At 48.4% G+C, this 9881-nt stretch overlaps 1 protein-coding gene across 3 annotated transcripts in view; it reads right to left on the reverse strand.

The window, feature by feature from the left end:
• CD4H9orf153 (chromosome D4 C9orf153 homolog) overlaps nt 1-7604 on the reverse strand; it is a 29047-nt gene extending 21443 nt beyond the window's left edge. Inside the window, exons 1-2 of one of the 3 annotated variants that reach the window (XM_045467806.1) lie at nt 7414-7604; nt 6203-6270 (exon numbers count right to left, since the gene is read on the reverse strand). The gene's annotated coding sequence lies outside the window, so the exon portion shown is untranslated. Of the gene's footprint in view, nt 1-6202; nt 6351-7413 lie in introns of all 3 variants that reach the window. The other 2 variants (XM_045467805.1, XM_045467807.1) reach the window with 2 other exon arrangements.
• Nucleotides 7605-9881: the final 2277 nt, after the last annotated feature.

Here is a 9881-nt window from a genome sequence, read left to right on the forward strand (position 1 = left end):
GAAATGGTTAACATTATTTGTGCCCGTTTCTTTTACTTTTTTGAATGTGGCTAGTGGAGAACTTAAAATCACACAAGTGACTCACATTCTGCTCTTTTTTGACCACGTTGATCTATAAAATAACACCAGTTTAGCAATGATCGCAAGCAGGTACCAAATACAGCAGCAGATATATATAATAAAACTCAATGCCTAAATAGGCAAAAAGAGCTCAGTTTCTTTACTAGAGAGTAAATAATAGAAAAGGCAATAGAGAAGCACGTCCCCATTCAAATGGGAATGAATAATCATAGAGTTCCGTGTGCCCAAAACACGGACTAAGAGACGGAAGGTCAGGAACAGCACTCTGTCCCCGCTCACTGCCACCCTTCCCTTACCACACCTGGGGAGAACCACCCTCCTAAATTTAGTGTTTAGCATTCTCTTCCTTTTTTGCTTTTCTTTTTTTCTCTCCTCCGCCTCGTTTTCTTACCTATATATGTCTCCCTACAGGTCTCTCCTTCAACTTGCTTCCCTCTTTTTAAAATTTTAATTGCATGGGGAGGAGCCAAGATGGTGGAACAGCATGGGAGCTTTTTGCGTGTCTCATGTCCATGAAATACAGCCAGACCAACACTAAACCATCCCGTACACCTAAAGTTTTCATTGCAGTAAAATACACATAACAGAAAATTTACCAGCACAACCATTTCTTTTTTTTTTTAAGTTTATTTATTTTGAGGGTGGGGGAGGGGTAGAGGGAGGGAGAGAGAGAGAATCCCAAGGAGGCTCCGTGCCGTCAGCTCAGAGCCCGACGTGGGGCTCCATCTCACAAACTGTGAGATCGAATGGGGTGCTAAAAAGCTGGCAGGAAACTCTACTCTCACTGATGGGGCTTGTAGGCTTTGGGTAGAGCATTTGGGGGAGGATACCCTAATGCGATCATCTTTAGGCCTTTCCTGGGCTAGTAGGAGTCCACCCTCCCTGATCTGGAGGGTGTTAAAGTATCTCACTGTGACAGGATAAATCAGAGCCGCAGAGTGGGGGGGAGGGGGAGGGCTGGGGGGCCCTCGTATCAGGCACTTACTGCACATACGTTCACATAATCCCTTGTTTTGTTTGGGTGTCTGTTCCTTGTTTTACAGTGTGATGCTTGCACCCCCTGGTGGGCCTGGCCCCTCCCAAGTCTGCAGCCCCTGGATTAGCCTCTCCAGAGAGAAGTTCTTTAGATTACGGGCAGAGACATGAAGTGGGGGAAGGCATCTGAGGGTCCACCTTCTCAGAAACCGTCCTCTTGGCCCACCTTCCCCGTTGCCCTTAGTTCCAGGAAAGCCGGTGTCACCTGCAGTCGCATTCTGACAATTCTGAAGCATAATAGGGCCGTCCGGTTCTTAGCCTGCCAAACCGTTAGCAACCCCTCATCCTTTTTCCTTCTCACTTCCAAAATGTTTCTGATGTTAGCATCTCTCCAGATCTCGTCTTTGGGCCATGTCTTTTTATTTATTTATTTATTTATTTATTTATTTATTTATTTTTTTAAAGTTTATTTATTTTTGAGACAGACAGAGACAGAGCATGAACGGGGGAGGGGCAGAGAGAGGGAGACACAGAATTGGAAGCAGGCTCCAGGCTCCGAGCCATCAGCCCAGAGCCCGACGTGGGGCTCGAACTCACGGACCGTGAGATCGTGACCTGAGCCAAAGTCGGATGCTCAACCGACTGAGCCACCCGGGCGCCCCGGGCCATGTCTTTTTAAAACACGTCCCAGTGTTGCAGTTCCGTTCCGATGTGGGGGCATGGAATTACTTGGAGGTTTTAGTCCGTCATCTTCACGGACACTTCGTGGTCTCACTCTGTCCCCGTTTCTTTACAGGGCAGGTGGGCACGCAGTGGCCACAACTTGATCGTACGTGGCGTTCGCAGTATCCGTCCCAGTGACATGAAAACCAAGAGGAAGCTCCCTGGGAGTGAGACGGTATGGGGTGGGGGGCATTCAGAGACGTGCCCTTCATTTCTGGAATGAAGCGCTCCTCCACTGCTCCCTCCACTGCTCCTGAGGTAGGACACCTGGGCATCTGTTTCTGCCTACAATCCGCCTCTCCAAAGACTCTTCACTGCATGTTCAGTAACGCAGAGCAAAGCATCACTGTGGCTTTCTTCCTCATGTGTATATACAACACATATATCAACAGCTGTAGACCAGCTTGCGTCTGCAACTGGAAATGCTTTTGCCATACTGCATATTATTAATAGCAGTACAATAAGGTCTTTTGATGGGGCGCCCAGCTGGCTCAGTTGGGAGAGTGTGTGACTCTTGATCTCAGGGTCGTGAGTTCAAGCCCCACACTGGGTGTAGATTACTTAAGTAAATTAATTGATTAATTAATACACTCTAAAAAAAGAAATAAAAAATTCTCTTAAAAAAATAAGATCTTCTCACAGTTCATGGGTTCGGGCCCAACGTCGGGCTCTGTGCTGACAGCTCAGAGCCTGGGGCCTGCTTTGGATTCTGTGTTTCCCTCTCTCTCTTCCCCTCCCCTGCTCACACTCTTTCTCTCTCTGTCTCAAAAAATGAATACATGTTAAAAGTAAAAATAAAATAAGATCTTTGGGGGTGCCTGGGTGGCTCAGTTGGTTAAGCGTCTGACTTCGGCTCAGGTCATGATCTTGTGGTTCATGAGTTTGAGCCCTGCATCTATTTTTGCTTCAATAAGTAAAACTTTTCAATAACAGGTTGGCCATTTTTGACTTTATTCTGTGTTCAGCAATTAATCATTTTGTCCTAGAGAGCAACTTTTTTACTTCTTCTGGAAAAGTACCACCATCTTTGTCGAATAACTCAAAAGCTTCAGTGGTACCGTCTGACCAGGTTTTGTAACTTTGCTGGGGAAGACCTGGGCAAGTACAAGCTCTAATCTAGTTAAATTCAGCTTTCAGATATTCATTGTGGCACCTCCTATTAAGTTTTTAAGTAAGCGCTACATCCAACATGGGGCTGGAACTCACGACCCCATGATCCAGAGTCATATCTCCTATTGAGTTTCCATTTTTAACTTCTTTGTGTAAGAGCACACCTGCAGATTTGCTGGACCCGGTAAATCCTGACATTCTATATCCTTCTGGAGAGACAGTTACCTTGGGTATTCATAAGATTTTTCCGATTTGTAGGATATATAACACTGTTTCCATCACTATTTTATGCTTCAGTGAACACTTTTGGGCCACTAATCCTCTTGAAAAATGAAATCGAGTCAAATATAACCTAATCACAATAATAAAGATTGCAAATTTGATACCAGCCAATGGTATGAAAAATACACTAAACCACAGTGAACTTTGTCAACCGGATGTTACTTAAGATAATCGGATGCTGTCCTTACGGAAAATGCTCAACATTTTTTTAAAGTTTATTCATTTATTTTGAGAGACAAACAGAGAGAGAGAGAGAATCCCAAACAGGCTCTGCACCGAGCCTGATGTGGGGCTCGAACCCACGAACTGTGAGATCATGACCTGATCCAAAACCAAGAGTCGAATGCTCAACTGACTGAGCCACCCAGGGACCCCAAATGCTCAACGTTTAAATATGGAATGGTTGCAGAGGACAAAATAGGGTTTCTGTGAAGTCACTAACTACAATCTTTCAGTCCCAATTCAAGAAGTTTGACTACTATTGTGTTGTTGCTTTTTCTCTGAACCCCCCGGGTGCCTGTGGCCCACTGGAGAGATTACGGGGTTCCATGCTTTGGGTATGTTGGTCTAAGTGAGAAGAGGACCCCTTTGGGAAGCAGGTGAGAGCCCACAGGGAACCCAGGATTCGTCTGGACTTCGTTAGCTCTTGCCTGATTTCTCACCAAAATGCCTAGGGGGCTTTTCCTGGTTGATTTCCCTGGATTCCTCAGCCTCGGAATCTGCCTGCCCATAGGATCCGCTTGCCCGGCTTAGCGGCTGGTGCAGATTAGGTTCTCCATCACTACATGCCGCCTGCTCAGGTTTTCAGATGAATTGCATAGAACACAATTGATTAGGGGGTGTAATGTGCTATTATTGATTGTAACGCAATCAGAAATGGAAACACGGATCCATCAGCTTCAGCACCTCAGAGACAGGAAAAGTCTGTGGCATTGACTAAGAGCAGATGAGGCAAGAACAATGCCTCAGGGAGCGCATCGTGGAAGGCTGCACGCACCACCCTGCGGCTGCTGATGTGCTGAGAGAGCTTATCGGTCTCGAGCAGAGACCAGACCCGAAGGTCAGAGTGCTTTCTGATGTGTGGCTTTTATGGCAGTCCACAGCCTACTATTAAACATGATCTTTATTGGGGTGCCTGGCTGGCTCAGCCAGAAGAGCACACGACTCCTGATCTCAGGGGTGTGAGTTTGAGCCCCACGTTGGGAGTATTTAAGTGTACTTATGATTACTTAAATTAAAAAAATGACCTTTATCATTGAAATTCTGGTAGGAAAAATGAACGAAACTCAATTCTCCCTTTGAAGCAATTGCTTTCAAAATGCAATTTTTGAAAACCTGAGTTTTCTTAGGAATGTAAAACTATTGTCTTATTTTGCTAATAAAACATGTCTATTGAACCACTCCATCATGCACCTAAAATTAATATAACACTGTATGTTAGCTATATTGAAATTAAAAGTTTTAAAAATGTTCTTTAAAAAAGGACTTCTAAATAATTGATAGACATTTTTTTTTTAGAGCAGTTTCAGGTTTACAGAAAATTGGAAAGGAGAGCATTTCCCACCGTTACAGACAATTTTTCCTATGACTATCTTACATAGTGTGATGCATTACTCGTAACTGACAAACCGATATTGTTATCAATGTAAGTCTTTAGTTTACATCGGGGTTGACTTTGTGTTGTATGTCCAATGGGTGCTGACCAACATATGACATGTATCCACCATCACACATCATACCATCATACAGAACAATTTCAGTGCCCTAGAAATCCTGTGCTCCAACTTCTTACTTTCTGTAAGCCACACCGGGTCACCCTTCCTAAGAGAGAATTCTGATCCCGACTTGTTCTCGCTCAAAACCCTCAGTGGCTCTGCCCTGGCCCACAGCGCACAGGACATCAGCCTCGTGCTTGGGGCTTCTCAGCCGAGCCGTGAACCATGACCATCTGTATCCCCATCACTTCCCTCTCGGGCGACTCTACTCCCCGTAGCGTATCTTCTGACGTTCCCCACACACGACCCTCACTCTCATCCATGCCGGCTTATCTGCCCTCTGCATACGAAGGCCCCGGGGGCCCTTCTCCTCACAGCTGCGGTGTCTTGTGAAAACCCATCTCTGGGAGTGTCTGGGTGGCTCAGTCGGTTGAGTGTCGACTTTGGATCAGGTCATGATCTCGCAGTTCGAGCTCCGTGTCAGGCTGGCTCTGCTGCCAGCTCAGAGCCTGGAACCTGCTTCGGATCCTGTCTAGGTCTCTCCTTGCCCCTCCCCAGCTTGCACACTGTCTTCCTACCTCCCAGATATAAACAAACCTTTAAAAATAAGTAAACATGAAAGAAAACAAACATCTCTGGAGCCGCCCCTCTGACATCCTCTGTTCCCTCATGTCCTCTCTTGCTCCTCTGAGCCTCCTGGACAGGGCTCCTGTGCCCCCTCAATGGCATTTATTGGCCTCAGTACTCAGTATACACATACGTAAAATGGGCGTGGTAAGTATGGCGCCAACCACCTAGAGCTGTGTGAGGACTCAACCCCTTAACTCCTGCAGTGCCAGCCAGGCGGCCGGCCCCTAGGACGTGTTCTTATAAGCGCTGGCTGCCTAATCACGGCCACTGCGCTACTGCTGTGCTCTTCCTCCTCCCACCACCTCCCCCCTCCCACAGGGCCAGCTCCCGGAGGCACGTCTTTGTGTCCTCCGTGGTACAAGGCATGATTATAGCAAGGGCTCCATAGACGCTAAGCAACAGAACGGCTGGGGCGGTGTGGTCGCACACGGAGGGCAAGCCTGAAACAAGGCAACGAGACAGCCCCGTGTGCTAAGAGGGGGGCTCCTCAGTGCACTCCCCCAATGGACCAGCCCCCATCCCCCCCTGGGCCTGTTAGAAAGGACGTGGTGCTGAGCATCTCCTGGTGCCGGCAGGTCATGGTTTCCTGTGGCACAAGCTCTCGGGGAAGGGGACGTGGCGGCAGCTCAGGTGCCTCAGGAGTGGCCAGTGGAGGATGCCAGTACTTTTAGAAACAGGAATCGTACCTGGTGTAGCCTCCAGGGAAGATCTCTGCTTGTTTCCGGTTTGCTTGGTGAGGGCGGCAGCACTTGACCTACAGGATGGGATCCCAAAAAGGAGCCAGATTCCCAAAGACAGAAACCAGAGGAGAGGGACACCGTTCTGCTCGGCAATCTAGGGGAGGAGGAACAGAGTTCCTTGGGGGTTCCTGGGGGCCACACTCATCTCTGCACCTATAACCATTTCTACTCCCTTTGATACCGAAGAGCTGTGCATCGGCAGTGGGGCTCACCTCCCCACCTCTACCCCAGGGACCTGACGAACACGGAGCAGGGTCCTAGGCCGGTCTGGAAGCACTGGCTGAGTCACCAGCCTTGGCTGAGTCACCGGCCTTGGCTCTGTCTGCCGTCCACAATGCCAGTGTACTTGTGGGTGCCCTCAGCACCCGCGAAATGGGTACATACCCATGAGATGTAAGGTAGCATGTACAGAAGGTTAGAACGAAGGCCTCAGGTGGATAGCAGCTGGGGTAGGAGAAGGCGGGATGGGTTGGGACAGTACAATTCCACCCAAAGGGATTGCCGTTGGGCTGATGCTTACTGTTCTGTGGACAGTCCCCAGGGAAGGGTGCCTGCTCAGGGCCTCCATTCGTTGGATGGACAGTGGCCTTAGTGGCGGCCTTGAGGACGGACAGGCCTGTCCTGGAAGCCAGTTTGAGGAGTTCGGGTATTTCCACCATTCAGTTTGGGCCCATGAGAGACAGCTTGTCCACAAAACTGGTTCCAGAAAAGGGAGAGGAAGCTCACTACCATTTTTTGACCTCCTCCTCCTCCTCCTCCTCTTTCAGACTCATCTCTACTCTCAAGGCTGGATTTGGGGACAGGGGGAAGGGGCTACGGGTGTAGTGAGAACAGAGGCCAGTCAGGGCTAGGAGTCAGTGGCAACATGGTGGCGAGGGAAGAAGGCAGAGAAATCCACGAAGAGGGCAAGGCTAAGAGGGAAGGCCCGAAGGAAGAGACGGACTGTTGAGGCGCAGTCATGAACTGCCGGAAGGTCGGTTTCCCAGCTCTGATTGGTCGACACGGGCCCAGCTTCACATCTCTCAGCTCTAGCCTCTGCTCTCTCTCTCCCTACCACCCACTTCCCCCCGTATCTCCTGGCCAAGCCCAGGCTGGCCGAACGTGCACTTCTCTGTTCTCTCATTATGCCCCAGGAGTAGGTCAATCACAGCACTTACCACTTGATTTACAGTTATGTTTATGTGGCCATCTTGTTTACGAATCTGCAGGGCTGGGTCTCATTCATCTGGTAGCCCCGTGGGCTAGCCTGGCATCTGCTAACGCTTAGTGTGAAGGAATAACTCACTGTCCATTGTGACATACGGACGTCCTCAAGGTCACATAAACAGCTGCATGACACCAAAGGCCAGGGGATTATTTTCCTTCATGAGGGTGATAGGTGGAAGGTGGAGGATGGAAAGACATTTTAAAAAGTGAACATGTGCCATGAAACGCTGAAAAATGAACGAGCTGAATTGTGATTTTCTAATTAGTCAAGTTTTTCCTTCTATAGATACGGACAAGATGCAAAGGAGAAATCGAGGCAGTTAATAGGACACAGCTTCCTACGTCTGCCTACAAAGTCTGGCCGCAAGTGGATTGGGGCTGCATGAGAAAGAAAGGAAGGAGTAGGAGATCTGTTGTAGCACCAAATGGTTTCGCCGGACTTCGTCCTGACAAGAGCTACATATTTCAAGTCCTATCTATTGAACTTCCTTTGTAATACCTGATGTTTCTGCCCAGACTCCTCATGATGAATTTCGTCTGGGTCAGCCTAGTGCACAATCTTTTGATGCTTTTCTTAAACTGCCCTCAATTGTCCATAAATAACCATCAGCAGACACATCATCAAAGGAGTTTCACAGCGGACAAACTAAAGACTCCATCCGCGGTGGGTTAAAGAGCAACCGTGAGAGCTGTTGAGGCCACGTCTCCTTGCTAATGAAGACCAAAACTGTTACCTCCGGACCAGACACAAAAGGACAAGTACTACAGGATCCCACTGCTCTGAGGCACCTAGACAAATCAGAGACGGGAAGTAGAATGCTGGTTACTAGGGACGGGAGGTGGCGAGGCATGAACAGTTAGTGTTTAATGGGGGCAGAGTTTCAGTTGGGAAGATGAGAAAGTTCTAGAGATGGATGGTGGTGATGGCTGTGCGGCACTATGAAGGTTCTTATGGCCGCTGAAACGCACACTTAAAAGTAGTGTTAAGTGGTAAATTTTGTCCTGTGCACACTTCCCACAAGACACATTTCCTGAGAAAGGCAATGCCCTGTGCCTTTTGTGGTCGTTCAGAGAAAAGAAGGGTCATGCAAGGTGTCCCCTTCCTTGTAGGTCTCCCTGAGATGTCAAAGCCAGCCTATTTGAGGACTCTGGTTCCAGAACATTAGGATCAAAACGATTCATGGACCACCCAGGTCGCCTGGTTGTGCCGGGGAAAGCAGTGGGGACTGAGCGGGGACCCAGCTACTGAATGGAAACGGGGCTGGACATCCTCGAGACGGTTTTAGGATTTCACTGAAAGGAACCAGACAGGTCTTATAAAAACTGGTGGGTAAGCTGTTCTGTCATCTCAGGCTGGCCACGGGGCTCTCTCATGCTGATCAGAGACCCTGAACACCACGGTGGGTGGTAAAAACTACAGGTACAAATGATCACTTAATACGACCAAGTACCCCTGGAGACATTTTAAAACCTTGCTACTCAAAGGTGGTCTGCAGAGCAACAGCATGGGCTTCACCTGACCCTTGGCTCAACGTGCAGAAGCCCAGTCCCCTAGACCTTGGGGATCGACAAGATACCCATTTATTTACACTTTGAAGCTTGAGGACTGCTTGAAGACCTGACTCCACAGAGAATAACCATGTACTTTAAAGTTTATTTATTTTTCTTAATAATCTCTACACCCAACCCGGGGAGGGAGGGGGCTTGAACTCACGACCCTGAGATCAAGAGTTGGCACGCTCTTCCGACTGAGCCAGCCAGGTGCCCCTAACATGTACTTTATAGTGAATAGCTGGGAACTATGTACTTAATGGAAGTAAATCTGTGATGCAGTCCACTAGGGCTATCAAAGAAACAGGGTTTTGTGCTAGGGGGCCATCGCTGGTGCAGAGTCCTTGCCCTGGGGAAGGTTGCAGTTTGTGCCACTGAGAACCCCAGCCTTTACTGAGGATTTTGGGGGACAGCAAGGGAGGCAGATTTCACACATCCCACCAGGACTCACCCCTGGCAAGGGCTCCACATTGCAAAGGAGGGAGAGGGTAGGTAGGCCGGCAGCCTGGCTTTCCCATTGACCTGACCCTCCACCCTCTAAGCCCGTGGGGATTCAGCTCATCAGTTAAGAAACGTCTCTCTACGCGGGAATTCTCTTCGTAGCTGATCAGCTACAAAGAGAATATAATTTCTGTTATTATATCTGTAGTTCTTTTCAATCAAGCTGTTGTGGTCATGTAAAGAGATACAGTAAATCGCCCCCAGATTTTAATGTGGGGCAGTAACTCCCTAATTATATGAAAACTCTTTCCCCGTACTCTTGCCTTGACTGATAACCATGGGTAAAAGGGACCAGAACCACTAAGTACTGAGTGTCATCTCTAAGCTGGATCCTGTTTATGTGCAGTTAGCTCATCTAATTTCCCCC

This window comes from Leopardus geoffroyi, chromosome D4 (genome assembly GCF_018350155.1).
Source record: "Leopardus geoffroyi isolate Oge1 chromosome D4, O.geoffroyi_Oge1_pat1.0, whole genome shotgun sequence".
Taxonomy (NCBI): Eukaryota; Metazoa; Chordata; class Mammalia; order Carnivora; family Felidae; genus Leopardus; species Leopardus geoffroyi.